The 26,058-nt window shown below is 46.5% G+C and overlaps 1 pseudogene; it reads right to left on the bottom strand.

The window, feature by feature from the left end:
• Positions 1-21,171: 21,171 nt before the first annotated feature.
• Positions 21,172-25,397, bottom strand: LOC146187370 (uncharacterized; annotated as a pseudogene).
• Positions 25,398-26,058: the final 661 nt, after the last annotated feature.

Raw genomic sequence — 26,058 nt, 5'->3', positions numbered from 1 at the left:
GTTCTTGAAATATCACTCCAAGGGATTTGTCACATTTTTCTGTACAAACTACATGCGGGCCTAAAACAAGCGTTTTTGGTACATCAACTAATGAGCCGCGGGAACGAAATACAATGCATTTCTTTTTCGCTTCATTTAAAATTAGTTAATTTTTTTCACACCAGGCGTTCAGTTTAAAACAAAAAGCACTTACTTTATCGTTGAAATCGTTGAATTTGTTTGCAAGGCTCGTCCCCGTAACTTCACTGCCATTAATTACAATTCAGGTATTACTGCTATGTGCCGTTTGCCTACTGAGAACCTTATTTAGGTTTTTCCACATTACGTCACTTTTATAATGCCCACATATCTGAAACATGTTTGTAATAATTTTCTTTAGACTTTATGGAGCTATTTAATTTGTTCCTAAATACTCTAAATTCATGAATCTTCTGCTCGTCCCAACTGTGTATGAATGTTTGATACATTCTAATTTTACACGAATGAGTGCTAGGAGTTCCCTGGTAATTTCCAAGGCTTACGTGACTTTTTATGTGCCCGTCGTGTTCTTATTGGGAAGCATGCGTAGTAGTGCTTTTTGAAGATGTCTAAATATACCTCACACGATTTATCGACATCTGTGAAGAAAAATACAGCACTCCAATCTTCAGATAAAATGTTTTGTCTAAATGTTTCCATCGTGCGATTAGAAATCTCACGGTACGTCAATTGGGGCAATATGCATGTCTGATAGGACGAATGTTAATTCGAAAATAAAATGATAGGCAAATGGTCGCTGATATCGGAGCTGATTACGTTAGTTATGACGGTTTTGTCTGGCCCCTTAGTAATAAACATGTCGATTAAGGAACATGTCTCGGGTGTAACGCGAGCGGGAGTTGTTATTCTATTGTAATAGTCGTTACACTCTAAAATTGTAAGCAGTTTACTAGAAGCGCTTAAGGTTTTTAAGATGTCAATATTTAGATCTCCGCCGATAGTAAGCATATATCCCTTCATATTTGCAAAGGACAATAATCCTCCAAGAAACCAAAAAAAGCTGACACACATACATGAGGGGGTCTGTACAGGACAGCGAGCATATTCGTTCCCTTAAGGATGCTCAAAGCTTCGTAATCGGTATTTATTGTGCTGTAATCAGATACGATATTAAAACCGGGGTGTAGCGTGTGTATGGCGACACCACCTCCCCTACTGTCTTTTTTGTTTAAGTAGAAATAGTTGTAGTCGTGTAACACCAAGTGTGCTGAGTCATTAGTGTCCCAGGTTACCGTGAATATAAATGCGTCAAACTTGGCGCCACATGCCTCCAGCAAAATCTGTATATTATCCCATTTCGGACGTATAGATCTCGTATTTAAGTGAAAGACTTTGAACCATTTGACAGCTTGATTGTTTTCAATTGTTTTTTGAACATCTTCCGGAAGAATCGCCATGACTTAACGACGCAGGCATATAAAAATCATGACGATGAAACGGAGACATCTGCGATTGCGCATATCTTGTCGAGGTCGCTCTCATGTTTGATTGAAATGATGGATGACTTATCATTGCGACGAGCAAAAATTAAGCCATTTTTCAACCACGCAACGCGCCACTTGTGCTTACGCTTCCGAGTGATGGCTTTTTCTAAAAGTTTCTTCAGGTAAGTACAGAGGTGTTCATTTATATTGTCACGTAGTAGTGACAAGGTCGATGACACAAATGAAGGCGGGTCGATGATTGCACTGAAGAAACTCTTTATTGGGCTGACCTGCGACTGCAAAAGAACTAAGCAACTCGGCGGCGGCGATAGCAAAAAACGTGCTCGTCGAACAAAGGAATGCCCGTCACACTCGTCAACGCTCAATTTAAAGCCTGCTCAGAATAATCTAGATGACGTCGCAAACTGCTACTAGTGCACCCTGGAACATTGTTTTATTTATTTATTTATTTATTTATTTATTTATTCTCAAGGCCGCAAGTGATAGGAATCTTCGAGACAGATCTCGGCGCATCATTCGCGACAAAGAAAATCACGCGTCGTATCGCGACAACGAGTATGCACAAATACGGGAAACAGAATTGATACGCGTGCCAGAATCACAGTGATAAGGCCGCATGCCGGCGGCTGTTAAAAAAAACAACAAATACGGTTTTGAAGGCTTCGCGGCATTACTCCCCTCTTAATAAAACGTCGCCTCGATGTTCCAAAACAAAGCAACTTAAACATAGTTTAAACACCACAGATTCTTTAACACGCGTATTATGGCTTCAGTCGAACAACATGTAGGTACAGTTTCTGGGCGTGCGCGTCGCCGTTGTGATGCTGACGTTCCGTCGGGAATGACATCATAGTCCAGTGGTCCGACGCGGTGAATGATTTTGTACGGTCCAAAGTATCGACGCAAAAACTTCACTTAGTCCGCGACGGCGAATTGGTGTCCAAACCCACGCTTGGTCCCCTGGATTGTATTCTGCGTGGCGTCGTCGTAAGTCGTATCGTCGGCTGTCGGCGCGCTGTTCGTCTTTCATACGCAGCCGTGCGAGTCGTCGAGCTTCCTCTGCACGCTGCAGGTAGGCGGCGACGTCACAATTGTCCTCGTTGGTTACGTGCGGCAGCATTGCGTCGAGTGTCGTCGTGGCCTCCCTGCCGTACACAAGCTTGAACGGGGTCGTTCTGGTCGTCTCCTGGACTGCCGTGTTATACGCGAAGATCACGTACGGCAAGATGGCGTTCCAGGTCTTGTGTTCAGCGTCGACGTACATGGCGATCATGTCCGCGATCGTTTTGTTCAGGCGCTTCGTAAGGCCATTGGTCGGGGGATGGTACGCAGTTGTTCGTCGATGGCTTGTATGACTGTATTCCAGGATGACTTGCGTCAACTCTGCCGTAAACGCCGGTCCCCTGTCCGTGATGAGCATATTTGGGACGCCGTGTCGCAAAAGAATTTGTTCAACAAAAAATTTGGCGACTTCTGCCGCGGTACCATTTGGTACTGCTTTTGCTTCGGCGTAACGGGTAAGGTAGTCAGTAGCCACGATGATCCGCTTGTTACCCATAGACGAAGCGGGAAAGGGGCCGAGGAGATCAATCCCAATTTTTTGAAAGGGCAGGTCTTGGGGCGGAATCGGGTTTAGTAGTCCTGCTTGTCTGATAGGCGGCGTCTTGCGTCGTTGGCACTCACGACATGTCTTCACGTAGTGGGCAACTTCGGCAGGCAGTCGCGGCCAGTAGTACTTCTCCTGGATTCCCCTACTAAAAAATCCTATACAAAATTCGTACAGGAAATCGTATACAGGTTTACTGTACAGGATCTGGGATACAGGATTGGGGGCTATTTCAGCAAATTCCTGTACTGCCCTGGAAAGTCCGGAATGAAACCGCGAGGAGCTCTGATACCGGAATGGCCTGTATGGTTGGTGGCCCTCGTTTCCGGAAAGAAACGCGTCGCCAGGGCGGAAAAAGCATGCAATATAAAATAAAATTTATATTTTATTTATATTTATAAAATAAAATTTGGCAAGCACTCGCAGATTATGACTAGCAGCTTACCGGTATCGCTCAAGAGGAAAGTATACAACAGTTGCATCTTGCCTGTACTCACCTATGGGGCTGAAACGTGGAGGCTAACCAAGAGAGTTCTACTTAAGTTGAGGACAACCCAGAGGGCTATGGAACGAAAAATGGTAGGGGTAACATTAAGAGATAGAAAGCGTGCAGAGTAGGTCAGAGAAATAACTCAAGTTAACGACATTCTAGTGGAAATTAAGAAGAAGAAATGGACATGGGCAGGACATGTAGTGCGAAGAGAGGATAACCGATGGTCGCTGAGGGTAACAAACTGGATTCCAAGGGAAGGAAAGCGTAGCAGGGGGCGGCAGAAAGTTAGGTGGGCGGATGAGATTAAGAAGTTCGCAGGGGTCAAGTGGATGCAGCTAGCACAGAACCGGGTTAAGTGGAGAGATATGGGAGAGGCCTTCGCCCTGCAGTGGGTATAATCAGGCTGATGATGATGATGATGATAAAATAAAACGACTACATGTAAAATGATAAATAAAATTTAAAAAATAAAAAGAATTTTACTACCGAATGTGCAATCGAACCTCGGTCCTTATGGTCTTCAGACGGGCACCTTAACCACTACACCACGGCGGGTTATGGTTACAGTGGTTATTATTCAGTATATGTAGCTACTTTTTCTCTTTCGTACGAATTCGTGGCCGTAATTCACCGATCGCCCTTTAAACACGCTGAATATCTTTGCAGGCTATCACGAGGGTTCACAAATGTGCCGTATCTTTTTAATGCGTCGCTTTATGAAGGCAAACCTCAAGATATAATTTACTAGTGCTGATGTGTTTTTCATCGTCTACGAACGCTTGTAAGTTTTCCTACATACAGAGATATCCGGTGCACTAATACTTGTAATACTGGGCGTTTTAGCTTCACGTGCTACCAGCGGAGCATCGATGTCAATGAATACACTTCCGACTGAGCGGTTTCAATATGTAAACATTCGAGAACGCGTCGCCCGGTGTGCGGCTATCTGCGCATCTTTCGATGGTCAGCGATGTTTGTTTATTTTTTCTCGAACAGGTCTTTGTCATCGCCAGCGAAACGATACGTTCGTGCTTCTACTTTCGTGTTGTAGGCGGCAGATCTTCAGTCGCAGATATGAAGACGCACCGCAAGATCGTACGAGCTGCAGCGACTGTTATACGCGCAAAAGCGACGCGACGCACGTATATGCTTGCTAGCGCACACTTCGACGGCTTCGCATTTTCGAGGTATTTGGGAAACGAAGCGTGCCCTTTATATACGGAACAGTTGTATAATATGTTTATTATCATGCTTATTTAGTGCGCTGGCGTGTCCGGCATGGTCATTCTGGTTGAGCTTCGTCGATCGGCCCAGCTTCTGTTCAGAAGCGGAATACTCTGCCCAGTATCAGTTCCAGAAATGACGCGTTCGTCCGGTTTCTGGGTAACTGATACAGGCTGAACACTACATAACACCACTACATTTCAAAAAGAAAAAAAAAGAAACAAAAAGAAAATAGAAAGAAAAATTACAGGTGATTCGAAGTTTGGTCTTTTCAGCCAGCAAGCACGCACTTTAACCACTACACCACGGCAGGGCACGGTGATGGCGGTTATATATCTGCTTATGTAGTCGAGATTGCTCTTTTGTAATGTATTTTTGTAGGGTGTAGAATTTGTGGTCGTAATTGAACGATCGCCCTTTAAACACGCTGCACCTTTTCTCTGGCTATCACGAAGGGTTATCCTTTCCCGCATCTTTACGATGTATCGCTTTCTTGCAGACAAACGTCCGAATATCACAATTTACTAGTGCTGATGTGTTTTGTCATCGTCTTCGAACGCATGCAATTTTTTTACATATAGATATATGCGGTGCACCAACACTTGTAATACTGCTTGTTTTAGCTTCACCTGCTGCCAGCGGAGCCGCGACGTCAATGAATTTACTTCTGACCAAGCGTTTTGCATGCGTAAACACTCGAGGAAGCGACTCCCGATGTAAGGCTGACCTGTGTATATTTCGATAGTCAGCGATGTCTCATTTATTCTCGAGCGTATTTTATCCGCGCTAACGAAAAGCTACGTTCTTGCTTGCACTTTCGCGTTGAAGGTGGCAGATCTTCAGTCGCCGATTATGAAGATGCACCGCAAGATCGTACAAGCTGCAGCGACTGTTGGACACGCAAAAAGAAAACGCGATGCATATATGTACTTGCTAGCGCACACATCCACGGCTTCATATCTTCTAGGTATGTACGAAACAACGCGTACTCCACATATACAGAAAAGTTTTACGTATATTATACATGGTTTCATGCTTATTTAGCGTGAAGGCATGTTCCGACGTGGTCATCCTGGCTGAGCTTCACGATCCGCCCGAGTTGTACTGAGAAACGGAAATACTCTGTCCCGTATCAGTTTCATTTATATCGGATTTGTCCGGTTTCTGTTAAACCGGACATGACCTGTCCTGTATATGAGCTCACTACAGGACTGGTCCGCCCTTTTTCATATCCATACAAGACTGGGATGTCATGTATAAGATGCATATTGGAAATGGTCTGCCCTGTATTAACTCGATACCAGACTGGATCACCGGATTGAGATTCATACCGGACATGACCTATCCGATATAAACCCGTTTAAGCTTCATAGATGACTGGTTACACCGGAATCAAATTTATACGGGATAATACAGGACCGGTTCAAACCCGTTTGTCGCGATACGGGATTTTTCACTGGGGTCGACGCGACGTGCGTGCACATCCGAGATCGCCTGCTGTGGGCTCATCATGCAGCGCCTGCAGAACTTCATGCCGGAGGTTTTTAGGCACTACAAGGAGTTGCGCAGTCCTGTTGGATGCGAAGTTCTTCACGAGGAGGCCATTGCTCAACGCGAACGAAGATAATTGTCGCCTGAACACACCAGGAGGGGAAGCGGTCTTTCCTTCTAAGTATTCGGCTAGCGCTTTCCGCTCAGGGTCTGATCGCTGTTGTTCCGCGAAACTGCTGGCGCTTACCGGTCCCAAAAAGGCGTCGTCGTCATCGTCCTTCGGGGGAGTGTCGACGGGAGCGCGTGATAAGCAGTCTGCGTCGGAATGCTTCCGGCCCGACTTATAGACTACTACAGTTAAGTCAAATTCTTGAAGTGGTACGCTCCAACTGGCAAGGCGGCCGGAGGGATCTTTCAAATTAGCCAGCCAGCAGAGCGTGTGATGGTCGCTTATCACCTTGAATAGTCGGCCGTATAGGTATGGACGAAACTTAGAAGTGGCCCAGATGATCGCGAGGCACTCCTTCTCGGTCGTCGAGTAATTTACTTCGGCTTTTGTGAGGGACCTGCTAGCATAGGCGATTACTTTCTTTAGTCCAGCACTCTTCTGGACGAAATTGCTCCTAGGACCACACTGCTCGCGTCAGTGTGAATTTCGGTCTCGGCGTTTTCATCAAAGTGGCCATGTACAGGAGGGCACTGCAGGCGGCGCTTGAGTTCGTCAAAGGCTTCTCCTTGTGGCACTTCCCATTTGAAATGTATGTCAGCCTTTGTAAGTTGCGTCAACGGTTCGGCGATGCACGAAAAGTTTCTGACAAATCGTCGAAGATAAGCGCACAGCCCAAGAAATCGGCGCGCAGCTTTCTTGTCGGCAGGCGGCGGGAATTGTGCGATTGCAGCTGTTTTCTCCGGGTCTGGGCGAATACCATCCTTGGTAAGGATGTGACCTAGCAACCGCAGTTCTTCATAGGCGTAGGCACGTGTATCAATTCGGTATCCCGCTTCGTTCTTGCTCGTTGTCGCGATAGGACGCGTTATCATCTTTCTTTGTCGCGAAAGATGATAACGCGTCGTATCGCGACAACGAGCATGAACGAAACGGGATACAGAATTGATACGCGTGCCAGAATCACAGTGATAAGGCCGCTTACTGGCGGCTGTTCAAAAAAACAACAAATACAGTTTTAAAGGTTCCGCGGCATTACTTTTTTAATTTAAAGGCTGCTCAGAACAATCTAGATGACGTCGCAAACTGCTACTAGTGCACCTGGGACATTGTGGAAACATGTGCAAGTGATCGGAATCTTCGAAACAGATCTCGGCGCATCTTTCGCGACAAAGAAAGATGATAACGCGTCGTATTGCGATAACGAGCATGAACGAAACGGGATACAAAATTGATACGCGTGCCAGAATCGGTGATAAGGCCGCATGCCGGCGGCTGTAAAAACAAACAACAAATACAGTTTTAAAGGTTTCGCGGCATTACTTTTTTAATTTAAAGGCAGCTCAGAACAATCTAGATGACGTCGCAAACTGCTACTAGTGCACCTGGAACATTGTGGAAACATATGCAAGTGATCGGAATCTTCGAGACAGATCTCGGCGCATCTTTCGCGACAAAGAAAGATGATAACGCGTCGTATCGCGATAACGAGCATGAACGAAACGGGATACAGAATTGATACGCGTGCCAGTATCGGCGATAAGGCCGCATGCCGGCGGCTGTTAAAAAAAAACAACAAATATAGTTTTATAGGTTTCGCGGCATTACTTTTTAATTTAAAGGCTGCTCAGAACAATCTAGATGACGTCGCAAACTGCTACTAGTGCACCTGGAACATTGTGGAAACATATGCAAGTGATCGGAATCTTCGAGACAGATCTCGGCGCATCTTTCGCGACAAAGAAAGATGATAACGCGTCGTATCGCGATAACGAGCATGAACGAAACGGGATACAGAATTGATACGCGTGCTAGAATCGGTGATAAGGCCGCATGCCGGCGGCTGTTAAAAAAAACAACAAATACAGTTTTAAAGTTTTCGCGGCAATATAGGTATATGGGTAGTTCACTTAAGGAATCAGAGTGCACTTCATCTTCAGTGCTGTTGCCAAGGCCCAGAGTGGAGTACAGGATTTTTTTCTCCTTTGCTATTTTCAGGACTTTGTCACGCTTGTCGCGTCTTTGAAACTGGACGACAATGTTTGTGCTGTTTTTGTCCTTAGTTGGTACCCTGTGGCACCAGTCAACGTCAGTGCGGATAATCGGTTCCCCTATCACCTTTCCCATCTTTTCCAAGATCTCAGAAATCTCTTCGTTTGGCTCCTGTAGTAAACCTTTAATTTCGATGTTCCTGTTCCGCGTGTAATGCTCGGAGTTCACTAAGTTGGTTTGAGAATCGATAATTTTCCTTTCAACGGTCTTCAATTTTTCTCTCAGTGTATCTTACCCTTTTTCAGTGTGCCGTTTCCTGTTACAGCGGTTGCAAGGTATCTGTTCGCTTCATCTAGCCCTTTACTACAAAATTCCAGGCTTGGCTTGATTTCCTCGAGCTCAGTGCGTAAGGTGCGCTCCTCTAGGCGGAAGTTTCTCTCCATGGTTTCTCTGTGCAGTTTCAGCTCCGCTTTCAGTTCCTCCTTCAATTCGTTAGAGATTGGCAGTTTCTTTGACCATATTTTACCCTACACACAAGGACACTTAGAAAACAAAAATCACTCATGCATTGGCAGCAGTGACTGCGGTAACAGAAAAAACGCACAAGAGAAAAAAAAGAATAAAAGTTCTAACCTGCGATATCCAAAAGAATTTGTTAGCCGCTGCTCACACCACCGTCACCGCTGCCAAATGTTGCCGCCGGGACACACTGTGACTTTATAGGCACTGCGATATGCGTGTTGTCCACGTGATGTAGCAGATACAGCAGGGCCCCTTCTGTTGTTGAAGTAGACCTCAGCAGCGATCGTTGGTCTGGCGTACAGATTGATGGAGAAAGGTGCGTAGAACTTGCTACTTGCAATCACCAAGGTCTTGTTGTGTGCCGATGAATAGTGGTCCGCCGGGTACGATTATCTGCGATATGCAGAAGCATTTGTTAGCCGCTGCTCACACCGCCGTCGCAGCAGCAAGACAACGTCTTCAGCGAATCGCAAATATTGAGGTATTCTCAATCAAACCTTATCCCTGACTGCTCCCATTCCAAGTTTCTGAATACTTCATCTTAGCAACCTGTGAACAGCTCTAGGGAGATCATGTCCTTACTTAACACATTTCTTTATGGGAATTTTGTTACTTTCTTTATACATAACTATATATTTGCTGTGCAGCCGCTATAGATAAGAACACAAGCTGTCGGGCTAGTTGGTTTTCCATCGTCTTTTGCAGCGCGTAGCTGGACAAGTACAAAGCACGGAGGAACAAGTGGGGCACAGAAGCGCTGAACTGCAACTTTATTTTGTTAATCCGCCTACCATATCATACATGTCCACAGAAAAAGACGCCCACGCGGTGAACAAAATCTAACAACGCGGCGAAAAAAACGGTGCTTACAAAAGCAAGAGCTCGAATTGAACAAATAACAACACGTCTATATATGATAAATCAATGAGACTAACACACGATTAACAAAAAAAGCAACATGAAATGGAAGCAACATGACGTAACTCCTGATAACAATAGCTGTGGCGAAATTGCGTGCAAAAATCAACACAAATGTACACTACTTAACAAGCTTCATTGGCTAAAAAGGTTGATGCGCAAAAAAACGTTTTTGTTTAAAAATTTGTTTAAAACCGCAGATGAATAGATGAGATAGTGAAACAATAAGCGATACATGAAAGAATAGAGCGATGCAAATGTTCGAACAAAATTGAAAACAAAAACCAGGAAGGAAATAAACAATGCATTCATCCTTGTACTTCGCGATCAACGCGGCTTCCATTATTTCGCGTGTAAGCTTACTTCGGCATCTTTTTAGAATGGTCGTCTTTTCAAACATAGACGAAGCCGCCTTGATCGCAGAGTACAAGGATGTCTGCGTCAGCAATTCCTCCATTTTCCTTTCGGGCAAAGAAATGGCCTTTCATTATGGTTGTGCTTGATTTTATTTTTGATTTTATTTGAACTCTTTACATGCCATCATTTTATATATTCTGAATTTTTATTTATTTTTTCCTGCCCCATACCAATCCTGCCTCATACGTCACTTGGACGCAGGGACCTTATCATCGCTCACTCCTGGACTTCATAAAATCAGCCAACCATTTCCATTCATTTCATCATTTATTCATCCTTCATCTCATACCCTACTGATGCCCTGAGGCAATAAATATCGACTGAATTTTTATTTACAATCTGATTTTTCGCTCTTTTAGATTTTAACCATTCACATTCGACTTCTTAATTCCTGTTTTTTATCATTTTCTTTCGCTCTGTATACCCATGTCAGCCTCATTGTTTACTTCATTCCTGGTTTTTGTTTTTGTCAGAACACATACTAAACCTACCAAATGTAATATCATCCGTAACTAGAGAAAACTTCTGCTATACCATTCAGTTAGACCGAACACAAACTGTACTATTTCTGTGTTTGCAACAAATAAGCGAAATTGATGAATAGCTGCGGAGGTGTCTCACTCCATCGTTAAAGCACGCTGAACCCAACATTTTTAGCTTTACCAGCTTCTAAAGGAAAGTTTTGATGACAGCTGGTACGGTTACGTTCTATGATGTAACCCTGTGGTTGAACGTGTCGTGTTGATTTGTCGGCATGTAGTGGCGTCCGTGATGGCGCCAGAAAAACACGCCATGTTGAATGACCACAACTCTGTAACGTCAGGCAAGAACAATGCCAAGGCACTGTGCTAACTGGTACGAACAATTTGACGTCATTCTGTCTGTCGCGATGCACTCATTAGAATAGACAGCGACGCTAATTTACGGCGTGACGGAAGAAACGCAACACAGCTCAGCGTTCCACGCTTCCGCCAGATAGTGTTGCATATACTTCGTCTCCGAGGTTTGACCGCAGGCGCAGCTGTCTCTAAGGCTGATGTGGACTAGTGTTCTTCGCCGGCCCCGCTATAGCTCGCTGAGAGCGGAAGTCGGCAGCAGAGGGCCTATGGAAGTGTCCGCGCTTCATAGTGAGTTGCTCTAGTGAACAGTAATGCTGGAGTTTATGACAGTTCTTTTATTTTGCGTTGCAGGCGTAGATGCGATATATTCTCTAAGGCATGGCGTCAAACGCGTCAAGCAATATATTTATCAAGGAAGGGACCATAGCTCTTATTGAGCGTTTCTGGGAGTACCTGGAAATTACGCTGTCATTATGAAAGCTATGAATACAAGTAGTAGTAAAATATTGCCGCGAACTGTTTAAATCTTTATTTGTTTCTGTTCGGCAGGCCCTGGCATGCGGCCTTATGATTGTAATTCTGGCGTGCTTATCAATTTTGTATCCCGTGTTTGTTTATGCTCGTTGTTGTGGCACGCGCGATATTATTTTCTTTCTCGCGAACGATGCACCGAGATCTGTCTCGAAGATTCAGATCACTCGCGTATGTTTCTGCAATGTTCCAGGTTGGGCTAGGAGCAGTTTGCGACGTTGTCTAGATTTTTCTGAGCAGCCTTTAAATTTAGCGTTGACAAGTGCGAGGGACATTCTTTGTTCGACGATCGACGAGCACGTTTGTTGCTGTCGCCGCCGCCGAGTTGCGTAGTTCTTTTGCGGGCGTAAGTAAACCCAATAAAAAGTTTCTTCAGTGCAATCACCGTCTCTTCATTTGTGTCTTCGACCTTGTTACCACCACGTGAAAATATCATGGAGAGGAGCAGCGCACGGAAACAAGGACACAAGAATACACAGACAAACAGGAATGGCGTAATGTGTTCTTGTCTCCTTGTTTCTTTCCGGTGCACCTATTCGTGATATATCACCGACTGGCCCACACGAAGGTATTAGTAGTACAATACTTATATTCGACCAAAACTTACACGCCGCGCACGTTAACAGCTGGATACAGGTATAAGCAGTGGTAAAGGAAATACCGGAGCCAGCGGTGATGCTGGCTGACCGAGTGCTTGCGGCTGCTCTAAAACATGAATGCCCGCACCATGGTGCAGACAAAGATGCGTGCGTGCAATTTTAAGGAGTAATAATCATGAAGAGCAACTCATTTCAACTGCCGAGTACAAGCCGTTTGTCATGGTCCACTGTCACCCCCTGATTTATACCAGAGAGCACATATATACATTTTATGTCCCCCTTGTATACCTGAGTGTACTGGATTTGTGTTGGAGAAAAGGCATACCCTTTGCTCTACCCATGTCTCAGAGGCAGCTTCCAGATTCGGCGCAAAATTGTGCCAGCGAAAACTTGTGGCGTCGTATGCGGCAGTTAGAAAACATCGAGGCATGAAACACCTTTGTCAAGGTAGGTGGCGTATTCGTTTTGCAGTATAAACTAGGCTTCCCCGTCCATTTTGCTATTAGTAATCAGCCCATGTTCCACGAGCCGCTATTCCGTGATAACCTTAACGCTCAGTAGCTTAAGTGTCCTCCTAGATGCAAGGCTAAAAATTTTCTTGTCTCATGGGCTGTGGACATGTTTGCGTCAATGCTTGCAGGAACTAAAAAAGAAACAAAAATCTACCTCCGCCGGGAATCGAACCTCTACCTTTGCGGTCTCTTCTCGAGCGAACAAACCATTCTTCCACGGCGGGTTCGTAAGAAATCGACCGTAGTATTCTAGTCTACGTGAGGATAGTTTTAGCGATGACAATCGCTATGCAGTCAGTGATAGTGATGATAGCCGGAATGGTAATGACGCTGAGGTTAATAATAACGATGACAGTAGCGATGACAATGACGTCACATTTTGTTGATAATGATGATAGTAGCGACATTTATGATGATGCCCAGTAGGATTGACAATGACGATGCAGTTAGTGAAATCTGCTCTATAAAGGCGCTTTTGTCACTTCTGTTCTGAAGCGCAGTCCCGTAATTTCTTTTGAAACGCCTCATTCGACTCGTCTTGAGTTGTCCTGATGCTCTCGCCACCTACAGAGTGTACTTCCTCACAAACGAAAGCGAGGCAGTTGACGCTAATACATTCTCATCAGTATACTGCCATGCATGTAAGTTTCGTGCGAAGATAGAATTTCCAAGCCATCGGCCAGAGTGAAATGTGGAGAGATCGGTGTGAGAGAGTGGCCAAGGACAAGTAGCGGAAAGAATCACGTTGAGAGTAGGAGGTGCGGGGCCTAGTCAGAAAATGTGCGAATGAGAAAGAGGTGGCTAGCCCAAAAACGCAGTCGGAGTGCATTGCAGGAAGCGGGTTGTGGACGGCAGCTACCGCTGTTTCCCGTCTCTTTATCCTTAGAAGCTCTCTTTATATTTGAAAGCGCATGGGAATGTACTGAGACTTCCCTTCAGTCGCGCTGATGTGAGGGATTTCAGTCTTTCCACACACATTTCTAATAGAGTTGGATCACTCCTTTTATGGCATACAACGCCGTATGCCTAGCTCGCGTATCAGCAAGCAATCCTGCCATGTCGAACGTCTGGACGCCGGGACCACATCATCGCTCACTCCTGGGTGGGTGTCTTAATATCACCTCACCTTTTTCAATTCATTTAATCAGTTCTTCATTCTTCATCTTATAGCCTACTGATGCCCCCAGGCAATAAATATCATTACAGAAAGTCGTATTGATTACCTATGAACTTTTCTCGCCTGGGATTCGGCATTCCCTTTCTCTGAATGGCCTTGAAACCCATGCTGATCCAAAATACCCCGTCAAAAGAGCACAAAGGCGAAAGAAAGCGTGATGTTTAAATAGAACGGGGCCACCTTGCAGCCCTATCTTTGGCTTATGCGATTTATCTATTGATCACAATTAAATACCCGATTTCTGGCTTGACTGCCAATGTGTAAAGCCACATTTTGTGGTTTCGACGACTGCAGATTACGGTTAGGGATGCGCTACACCATGTTATTCCATGCTTTACTTGCGACAAAAGCAGCAGCAAACTAATCTACATGAATCCTGCAGCTATTGTTTTCTTTTGTGATATTACCAGAGGACGGGAAGAGCATTCCTGTTTACACTTTGAACGATATTGTTGTACGTAATTAGGGAGAGCTATCAGTTAAATGGGGCACGCACAGGGCAGAAATGGTCACTTATACCCACCCGTGGTGAAAAAAAAAATTCTACAAAGATACAAATAAGAATACGCATTCCAATTACAACCACAAAAGGATTGCAGAACTTACTAATTAGGGCCAAGGGATAATATTTTTATCGGGAAACGCGTGACCAAAGTGACATGCTCACAGACAGAGACGACGACCGTGAAACGCGTGGACGACGAAGCGTTCAGAAAGATGCCGACGCAGATAGAGCGGATGCTGCACGGCTACTGAAATCTTTGCGTCAGGTTTAGTCCATCGCAGCGCCAGTTAAATACGGTAAATTCCCTTAACATCTTGGCGGAGGTGCGGGAGTCGCCGCGACCTTAATGTGCTTGGCCATTTGGCGAATGCCACCGGCGGGCAACCCGATCCAGACAAAGTTCGCGCTGTCAGTCCTTTACCATCTCCTGTTCACCCCGGGATGTCCGCAGCTTTATAGGACTGTGCTCTTATTTTCGCCGGTTCTTCCCAAATTTTGCCGTCGTTGCTTGTCCTCTCACCAATCTGCTGAAGAAAGGCATTCCTTTATCTTGGGGACCAGAGCAGGCTAACGCATTCTGCAATCTGATCGCTGTTCTCACCAATTCTCCTATGTTGGCCCATTTCAACCTGTCTGCCACGACGGAACTTTACGCACCGACTCCAGTGGTCACGGAATTGGTGCCATTCTTGCACAGCGACAACGCGGCCAACACTGCGTGATTGCCTACGCCAGTCGTCTCCTGTCATAAGCGGAACAGAACTATTCTATTACGGAACGGGAGTGCCTGGCTCTCGTTCGGGCCATTGGAAAATTGCGACCCAACTTGTTTGGCCGACCCTTAACTGTTTTTACCGATCACTACGCCTTACGTTGGCTCTCTTCTCTCAAGGATCCTGCTGGCCACTCGGCCGCTGGGAAATGCGCTTGTAGGAGTATACCTTTTCCGTTGTATACAAATCCGGTCGGCTCCACCAGGATGCAGACTGTGTGTTCCATTATCCCGTCGATCCCCTTCCCCTACTGACCATCAGTCGGACCTCAGTGTTTTCTCTATATCCGACTTTTCCCACATAGCCGACAAACAGCGCTTGGACCCAAACCTCAGTTCTCTTATCGACCGCCTCCGTACAGACAGCCGTGACCCTTTCCTCGCCCTGTTCTTCCTTCATGGGAACACGCTATACCGCCGTAACATGCGACCTGATGGCTCTGAGCACTTGCTAGTCGTTCCCCAACACCTACGCTCTGCCGTTCTCGAACAAATGCATGACGCCCCTACAAGTGGTCATATTGGCCTCTCACGCACATATGACCGCGTGCGCCGGCGTTTCTTCTGGTTATGTTATGTTATGTAGCCGCTTGCGACCTCTGTCAACGTCTGAGGAAACCTCCTGTGCTACCACCTGGACACCTGCAGTCGATTACTATCCCGACTCAGCCGTTTTTTCCTGTTGGCCTTGACCTCCTAGGGCCCTTTCCCGAGTCCTTGTCAGGAAACAAATGGATCGCAGTGCCGACAGATTATGCCACGCAGTACGTGATCACTCGCGTCATTCCAACTAGCTGTGCCACAGACGTCATAGTTCCCCATGGTGCTCCCCGTCAGCTACTTATTGACTGTGGCCGCTGTTTCCTTTCTCGAAGTTGAGGAAATACTTCGTTCTAGCTCCGTTCGGCACAAGTTCACCACTGCGTATTACCCTCAGAAGAATGGCCTTACGGAACATCTTAACCGCACACTCACCGACATGCTCGCCATGTATGTATCCAACGGTAATCGCGACTTGGGCATTAGTCTGCCATGTGTCACCTTTGCATATAACTCTTAGCGTCATGACACTGCTGGGTACTCTTCATTCTACCTTCTGTTTGAAAGAGACCCCTTACTGGCTTTCAACACCTTGCTTTCCGCCATTGGCCCCGTCACAACCTATGCCCACAATACCATCACCCGAGCCGACGCTGCTCGCCAGATTGCTCGTCACAATCTCACCATTTCTCAACAAGCTCTAAAACGCCGCTACGACGCTCACTACCGCGATGTTCACTACCTTCCCAAATCTCTGGTGTTGCTCTGGCTTTCGTGCCATCGTGTTAGGTTGTGCGAAAGGCTTCTGCCCCACTGCACAGTTCCTTACCGTGTACTACGCTCAGTGCCCGACGTGACCTATGAGATTGCACCGCTCAGCCCTAAGTCACCGACTGCTACACCCACTTCCGAAATCGTACATGTCGACCACCTCAAGCCATATTACTCCGCCTCCACACCGCACGCCTAATACGCACCGAGCTGTTGCCTTTTGCCGAGGTTAATAGTGTTACCGGGAAACGCGTGATCAAAGTGGTGTGCTCACAGAAAAAAACCACGACCGGGGAACGCGTGGACGACAAAGTGTTCTGAAAGACAACGCTGACAGAGTGGATGCTACACGGCTACTGAAGTGTTTGCGTCAAGTTCAGCCCATCGCAGTGCTAGTTACATTAAGTACATCCCCGTAACAAGATTGTTACGTGGCGGCAAGCGATGGCAACAGGAGAAGAGAGGACAGAGAGAAGATGCTCGATGGTCGTGAGATGACGTTTAATGAATCTGTATGCGGGCCTAGCGCGCGCTCCTGCCCGCGCCACTGCCGTTTTCTTCCTCCTTCGTTCGTAACAATACCTGGGGCAACTGAGCGATTGTCCCGATCGTAGACGAGGAAGTTTACCGATGATGATTTCATGGCATGATGACGGGCGCGTCTGGATGCTTGAAGAAGAGGAAGAAGTAAGAATAGAACTGTTAGCCTGTGGGCTCTGCGGCTGTGCCACTGCACACGTCGCTAACACGCTTACCTTCGCAATGCAGGCTCTCGTCCGAATCTTCACCTGTGCTCTCTTGCAGACCTTCATGGTTGGCACGCCGGTCATCACACTTGCTGCCATGTCATCACGTCAAAATGGCGACATGGCTTCCTGTCCCCTACACCCCGACATCTGGCTGCATCTTGAAACGCCCCCTGTCGACAACCGGACCAACATCAGCAACCCAATCGTCACCGACAACCTGGAAATCATCGCCTATAAAACAGCGACATTCACCCCCCGCGCACTGTGAGCTCTGCGGCTGTGCCACTGCACACGTCGCTAACACGCCTACCTTCGCAATGCAGGTTAGTAACAAGTATGCCCTTTTCTCTAGAAAAACGAGCAATATTTGCCTGGTGCAGCTTCCGAGCCCGCAGTGTTTCTCTTGTCTTGCTATTGAATGCGCAAATGTCATTCGCGCATTATTATTAATTTCTGGCGACGTGGAAATGAACCCGGGACCATCAGATACAGACAATATCTTGGCTGAACTGCAGAAGTTAACCGCGGGTCAATCGCAGCTCATCATTGAAGTACAGGGTCTCAAAAACCAACTAGCATCAACTGATAAAACGTTATCAACCTTACCTGACCGCATTGCAGACTTAGAAATCAAATGTCAATCTCTCGGCAACATGCAAACAGAACTTGAAAACCTTCAGGTCAACACTACAGAGACCAGCCGCCAGCTTTCCGTGCTCGACTCCCGCCTTGATGACTTCGAGAACCATTCGAGAAGGAATAACCTGATATTTTATGGCCTCCCCGATCCAAATAGATCAGAAACATACGAACAATCGAAAAGATTATCATAGATCACTGCCTTCAAAATCTAAGCTTGGAATTAGAGCCTAAAGATATTGGGCACGCTCATCGCTTTGGCCGATATAGCTCAGACCGTCAAAGGCCCGTAATAGGGAAGCTCTCTTCTTTCAAAACCAAGGGAATAATTCTATCAAAAGGCCAAATGCTCAAAAACACCGATTTTAGCATAGGCGAAGACTTCTCTCGTCCTGTCCGAAATGCACGGAAGCAACTTATTGCATTCGCGAAAAACAAAACCGGACCTTTTTTCTTACGATATAAAACTTTGCACATGGGACCAAAGCGCTATGTTTTTGATGAAAAATCTAAAACCGTGAAAGAAGTCTTGTAGGAATAATTTCGCCGTCCGAAACGCGCAATCAGCCAGGGACAAACACTCGAAACAACCTTTCATTTTCGATAATCTATGCAAATGCTCGCAGCTTTCTTCCTAACGGCGAAGTACTGTCAAGTATTATATCTTCTTCTGGCAGCAACATACTAATCGTAACTGAAACGTGGCTCACACATGACGTTGCAGATGGTGAAGTTGTAGACGACATGCCGGACTTTAACCTATATCGAAACGATCGCAAAGGTGTACGAGGAGGAGGCGTTTTTACCTGCATTAACAAACAAATATCATGTTCAACAGTAGCAATCAATTCTAACCTGGAACTAGTATGGCTCAAGTGCAGCGCTCCAAACGAAACCGTCCTTCTTGCCGTCTGCTATAGGGCCCCAAGCAGTAAACCGGGATTCGCCGAAAAACTAAACGACGCGCTTGTACAAGATACTACCAAGCATCCTAACGAGAAAATTCTCCTTTTTGGTGACTTTAACTTTCCGTGCATAGACTGGCAAAATTTAGGGCCACTGACGGCTGGAAACTCAGAAGCAAGAAACTTTGTTGAAGTATGCCTAAATTTTAATCTCAGTCAAATGGTCCTTGAACCCACTCGTGTTACTGAAGGGACATCTAACATCCTAGACCTAATCCTAACAAACCACCCTGCGAGTCTAACATCACTTACCTACCTGCGCGAAATTAATGATCATAGAAGTTATTCATGCCACCTTCAACTTCTCCCCTACACCCCGCCAAACCTTCAGTAAAACTATTCGTGTTTATGATAAAAGAAACTATGATGCTTTTAATAATGAATTACATGCTTTCCTGCCGTCTTTTCAATGTACTTTTCATAGCCTATCTATTCAAGACAACTGGTTAACCTTCAAAAATAAGATAAACGAACTAACTTGCAAGTTCATTCCTTCTACCAGTTTTCAGGCCAATCTCCAAAAACCTTGGTTTACTAAAACTCTCAAAAGATTGGAAAGAAAGAAAAAACGTCTTTATATGTAAGCAAAAATGCAGTCTAATACAGAAGCATGGCAGCGATATCATGCAGCCGAGGACACGTACTACACAGCACTCCGTAACGCCAAAGAAAAACTTTTTTTCGAAACTGACCTACCAAAAATCCTGGTCAACAACCCTAGAAAGTTTTGGGAAATACTAAACCCACAAGCGACATGTACCATTACCCTTACTAACCCAGCAGATGAAGAGATTAGTGACGCCGACTGTGCGGACGAGTTCAATTGTTCTTTCGCTGCTGTTTTTACGACAGAAACTGACCCATCAATGCCCAGCCTACTTCCATCAGTGCTTCCAGCAATGTCACCTGTTACCATCAGTGCGCATGGCATCTCAATCCTCATTAACAAAATTAAGCTCTCATCATCTGCTGGCGTTGATGATATCAATTCCAAAGTTTTAAAAAATACTGCAGACATATCTTCCGTGTATCTGCCTCTTTTATTCTCACAGTCTCTTTCAACAGGAACGCTACCGAACGACTGGAAGATGGGGAAGGTCATCCCGGTCCACAAATCAGGTACAAGAGAATCGCCATTAAACTACTGTCCCATCTCTCTAACTAGCGTGCCATGCAAAGTCATGGAACATGTAATCTACTCCCATATCATGAACTTTCTAGATTCACACAACATCTTTCATCCTGCGCAACATGGTTTCCGAAAGGGTTTCTCGTGCGAAACACAACTAGCAATCTTTACTTTCGATCTGCACACTAACCTTGATCGTAACCAGCAAACTGATTCAATTTTCTCAGACTTTGCAAAGGCCTTTGATAAGGTGCCTCACAAACGCTTACTAATGAAACTCGCCGCTCTAAATTTGCATCCCAACATTCTAAATTGGATTAAAGAGCTTCTTGCTAACCGCTCACAGTTCGTCTATGTTAATAACAAAAGCTCAAACACAATCCCCGTAACAACTGGCGTCCCACAGGGATCTGTACTCGCCCCTCTCCTGTTCTTAATATATATAAATGACCTACCTCTTCATGTACACTGTCAGATAAGAATCTTCGCCGAGGACTGCGTAATCTATCGGAAAATTACTAACGTATCTGATCAAGTAGCACTACAGCATGACCTAACCCAAGTGCAAGAATGGTGCAACCGCTGGGCAATGACTTTAAACGCCAAGAAGTGCAAACTCATCTCTTTTACTCGTCAGCATAAACCCCTTATTTTTTCATATGAAGTTGCTAACTATTCCATAGAACGCGTGGAATCATATAAGTACCTTGGAATCACACTTTTGCAGCGACCTTTCTTGGTGTACACACATAACTAACATCATATCATCTGCAAACAGATCTTTAGGCTTCATAAAACGTCACCTACGTCATGCGCCCCAACAAGTAAAACTTTTGGCATATAAAACACTGATCAGATCAAAGCTTGAGTACGCCAGTCCAATATGGAACCCATCTCAGATATACTTAACAAATGCGATCGAATCAGTTCAAAACCACGCCATCCATTTCGTGCATCACGAATACTCGTATTCCATCAGGGTTTCATCTCTAAAGGAAAATTCCAGTCTTGATAACCTTTTACTTCGTCGCCGCATTGCGAGTCTTCGTTTACTGCACAATATTCTAAACAGTTCACTAAATCAGGCACCTTACATTGTGCATCACACCCACATACCTCATCGCGCTTCGCATCCATTTCAGATAACTCGGCCTGTTGCTCGCACAAAAACTTTTTCAGTGTTGCGTTCTACCGGTCAAAGGCCGGCAGCTACGCGATGAAAACCAGGCAGATTCACAGAGCGAAAAGACGACGCTTTATTTCCGGCTCGGAAATATATAGAGAAGGAAAGAAAGGAGGGGAAGAAGGAAAGAGGGACTAGCTACGCATGCGCTGTTATATGCAGCATTGTTGTCAGCAACATTTCCTTCCCCTAATAGCCATAGCGCTCCACTGGCTTTCTAGTTCTTGTGGACCGGCGTAGCTCAGGAACAGGCCCTTCGGGAAGGTCGTGATCCTCGTCTGTCGGGGCCCCTAAGGTCGCAGGAGGCGATTCTGCAGGACTTGATACTTCTCTGCTTCCGTCGGTGTCTGATGAGCGTTTTCGGATCTGGTCGATATGACGTCGAACGACTCCGTCCTCAGTAGCCACAGTGACTAGACGGGCACCACTCGTCGATTTCACTTTGCCTGGTGTCCACTTTTCTCCTACGCCGTAGTTGCGCACGTAGACTGCGTCTCCTGGGGTGAAGTACCAACTGGCGGAATCAGTCTCTGAATGCTTGGGCATTTCGTAGATCCTGGGAGGAAAACACATATCTAATTTTGTACGCAAACGGTATCCCAGAAGAAGCTCGGACGGAGTAGAGCCTGAAGCTTGTGGCGAATTTCTGTAGTTACAAAGAATTCTCGCCAGAGCAGTTGTCAACTCCACGCCCGGCATTTTCTTCAAGCCCTCCTTGACTGTTCTTACGGCCCGTTCCGCAAGGCCATTGCTCTGGGGGTGATAAGGCGGGGTACGAATACGCTCGATTCCATTTTTCTGTAGGAATACCGCAAACTCTAACAAAGTAAAGGGTGTACCGTTGTCAGTAACTATGGTGCGGGGCAATCCAAACCTGTTAAACCAGGTTCTCATGCAATCGGCAGTGGCTTTAGCGGTTGCTCGAGATACTGGAATGGCTTCTATCCAATTGCTGTGTGCGTCGACAATTACCAACAACATTTTGTTTCCAATAGGCCCTGCATAGTCTGCATGCAGCCGTGACCACCTCTCTCTTGAAATCGGCCAGCTGACAGGATTCCTAGGGGGCATGGGCAAAGCCTGCACACAGTTTCGACAATTCGAGACCAATCTACAAATATCTTCATCTAAACCGGGCCACCAAAACTTAGCCCTCGCCCTTGTCTTCATGGTTGACGCACCCTGATGAGACTCGTGTAGCATCGGCAACAGTTTCTCACGCGCCGCACTTGGTATCACCACACGATGCCCCCAGTACAACAGCCCCTTCTCCACAGACAACTCATGTCTCCTTTTTCCGGAATTCCGCCGCTTCCCTGCTGTCACCTTCTACGACGGAGGGCCATCCGTTAGTCACGTACCTGCATATCTCTTGCAAAAGCCCGTCAGCTGCTGTGAGCGCTTGAATCTCTTGGTGGGAAACCGCTGGTTGGTCCCATTCGTCGATTATAAGCACCATTTCCGACAGATCCTCTGTTTCCGCTTGCGGCTCCTGCAGCGATTGAGGCAAACGGCTTAGAGCGTCAGAAATTAGCATCTGTTTTCCAGGTTTACAAATGAGCTTGTACTTGTATGCCCCTAGCAAAAGCGCCCAGCGCTGAATTCGGGCGGCAGCCATGACAGAAGTTTGACGATCCTGTCGGAGTAGACCTAATAAGGGGCGGTGGTCCGTTACAAGCGTGAACTCCCGGCCCAACAGGTAATCGCGAAATCGTGTCACGCCAAACACCAGGGCTAAAGCCTCTCGCTCAGTTTGGGAGTAGTTTCTCTCAGCTGGGGTGAGCGTCCGTAATCGGAAGCCAATTGGCCTGTCTTCACCATTTATTCGGTGGAAAAGGGCAGCACCGACACCGTAAGGTGAAGCATCGCATTCCAACATCAATTCCAGCTGCGGATTAAAGTACGTTAGCACAGGGGCTGAACACAAAGCATCCTTGGCCTTCTTAAATGCCGCGTCTTCTTTTTCGTGCCAAACCCATTTTGCACCTTTTTCAAGAAGGCTGTACAGGGGTGCAAGCATAGTGGAAAGATTTGGCAAAAACTTGTTGTAAAATGTAACCATTCCCAAAAAGGATCGCAACTCGGCCACATTTCGCGGTAAAGGGGCTAGCCTGATTGCATCCACGTGCTTCTCGAGGGGGTGTAGCCCTTCAACATCAATACGATGACCAAGATACGTCACCGATTGTTCGCCAAACTTGCACTTGTCATAACGAAGTTTGATACCGTTCTCGCGGAAACGCTGTAGCACCGCTTGCAGATTTGCGTTATCAGCATCGCTGCTCTCGGCTACCAGGACATCGTCTAGATAAGCCTGAGTCCCTTTTAGTCCTTGCAGCTCCGATGCAATCTTTCGTTGGAATATCGCTGGCGCTGATGCGATGCCAAACGGTAACCTGTTGTAGCAAAAGAGCCCCTTGTGTGTGTTTATCACTGCTAATTTCCGCGAGTCTTCATCTTGCTCAACTTGATTGTAAGCATCGCGAAGGTCTAAAGTACTGAATTTTTTTCCTCTACATAGATTTGCAAAAATGTCGTCTATGACAGGCAAGGGGTACTGCTGAACCTCGCACACAGGGTTTAGTGTAATCTTGAAGTCCCCGCAAATGCGCACTGTTCCGTCCTTCTTCAAGACTGGCACGATGGGCGTTGCCCATTCAGAATGAGGAACTGGTGATATGCCAGCCGAGACTAATCTGTCAAGCTCTTTAGACACTTTATGACGAAGTGCAAAAGGAATTTTCCTTGCCTTAAAGAACTTGGGTTTTGCTCCGGCCTTGATGTGGAGTCGGGCTGGCGGACCTTTCATGAGACCAGCGCCTTCAGTGAACAGGTCGCAGTTTTTCTGGAGCAGCATCGGCACGTCCTCCCTGGCTTGCTTTGATACGGAAGGCTTCGCATACATGGTCAGCACCTGAATGCGTTCGTCTGTCAGTTTTTTCAGCAGGTCCCGACCGCAAAGACAGGGGCCATCGCAGTCTAAAACCGTCAGACAGCATTGTACTGTGGTACCTTCATAGGAAACTGGCATGGTCAGTGTACCGAGGAGTGGCAACTTTCCGAGATAGCATGAAAGCTGTACTTCCGACTTTTGCAGCTGCGGCCATTGATGGGAGTGCACTTGGTAAATGCGTTTGGGAATGACGCAAACAGGGGAGCCGGTATCAATATCCATCATTATTTCGATGCCATTCCATGCAAACGATTTTCTGATGGGGGGTATAGGAGAGCGCGTGGTGGTCAAGGACCAGATTTGGGACGCGCTACTATCACTCTCTTCGGTTTCTGGCGTCTGTGCTGTTAGTGCTAGCGTCCTGCTTGTCTCATTTGCCGCACAGATTCGCGCTAAATGCCCTGGCCGTGCACACTTAAAACATTTGGGCTTGATTAGTCGACAAGCCTTTGTATTATGACCATGCTTACCGCAACATTTGCATTGTTGCACGCCCTGTGACTTCGTGCGCGATTCGTATTGACCAGAGAGCTTTAGCAATCTCGCTTGTTCTTGGTCAGTAACAATCCCTTGCGACTCGCGTTAAGCGTTCTCTGCGGCGAGGGCAAGAGCCTCGGCTTCTTCGAGATTCAGATTTTTCTTCGCTAACAGCTGCTTCTGCAGATTCTTGGATCTGACACCACACACAATATGGTCTCTTATCATTCTGTCTAGCAGCGTTCCAAAATTGCAATTGTGTGCCATCTGCCGCATTGCCACAATGAATGCATGTACAGATTCCCCTTCTTGCTGGCAGCGATGGAAGAACTTGAAACTTTCAGAGATTTCATTCGGTACCGGGTCGTAGTAGCTGCTTAGCGTCTCCACAACTTCTTTGTAGGTAAGGTTGTTAGGCTTTCGCGGTGCTACCTTCGCGTTCAAAATTTCTATTGTCCTTGTTCCAAGCGCCGCTACCAGCAGGGCTCTTTTCTTAGCATCGTCTATCAGATCATTCGCTTCGAAATAAGCTTGAACCTTGACAAGGTACGGCTGCCACTTATCTTTTTCGTCTTCGAATTCCGGTAGCCTGTGTGCCATGGCTGATCCTTGGCGGTGGGTTCCTTCTGCGTGACTGTCGTGCTTGGGCGTATTGCTGGTTTCCTTGCTGCAGCAGAATCCTCGTCGCCACTGTTGCGTTCTACCCTCCAAAGGCCGGCAGCTACGCGATGAAAACCAGGCAGATTAACAGAGCGAAAAGACGACGCTTTATTTCCGGCTCGGAAATATATAGAGAAGGAAAGAAAGGAGGGGAAGAAGGAAAGAGGGACTCGCTACGCATGCGCTGTTATCTGCAGCATTGTTGTCAGCAGCATTCAGGATCTTTTTTTCCCCGAGCAATTGTGGACTGGAATGCCCTTCCCCACGAAGTCGCCGCCCTCTCATGCCAATCTTCATTTATTTGATGCCTTAAAAATTTATTTTCAAACACAATGACCTGTGCTTGTATTTTCTCCTCTGTAAACCCACCCCTTATGTAATGCCTCCAAGAGAGGCCTTTAAGGAAATAAAGTGAAGTGAAGTGAAGATGTCTGATGCGTGGGTGATTCCTCCCCCCCCCCTGGAGCTGTCACCCATCCGTCACCAGAGTCCATGGGACCGATGGCTCGAGGTCACATCGTGCAGCTTGGGCGGGCGTTGCGTGTTCGTGTGCATCGGTTCCTTCGGGTCATTCGGGTCTTTCGGGTCTTTCATCTCGGATCTGATTGGTTGTCTGTGCTTTTCTTCAGCTCTGGGCTGGGGGCTGGACGTTGGAAGTTGGTGAGATCTGGGCTTGAAGGGCTGGGGCGAAGCTGCTCGGCGATGTCCCCGGGCCCTCGGTCGATGGTCCTGGCTTACAGATGG

The sequence above is a fragment of the Amblyomma maculatum genome, chromosome 6 (genome assembly GCF_055883805.1).
Source record: "Amblyomma maculatum isolate TAMU_Amacu chromosome 6, ASM5588380v1, whole genome shotgun sequence".
Taxonomy (NCBI): Eukaryota; Metazoa; Arthropoda; class Arachnida; order Ixodida; family Ixodidae; genus Amblyomma; species Amblyomma maculatum.
Note: the sequence above shows the minus strand (reverse complement) of the source record. Positions and strands in the feature narration are given on the sequence as shown.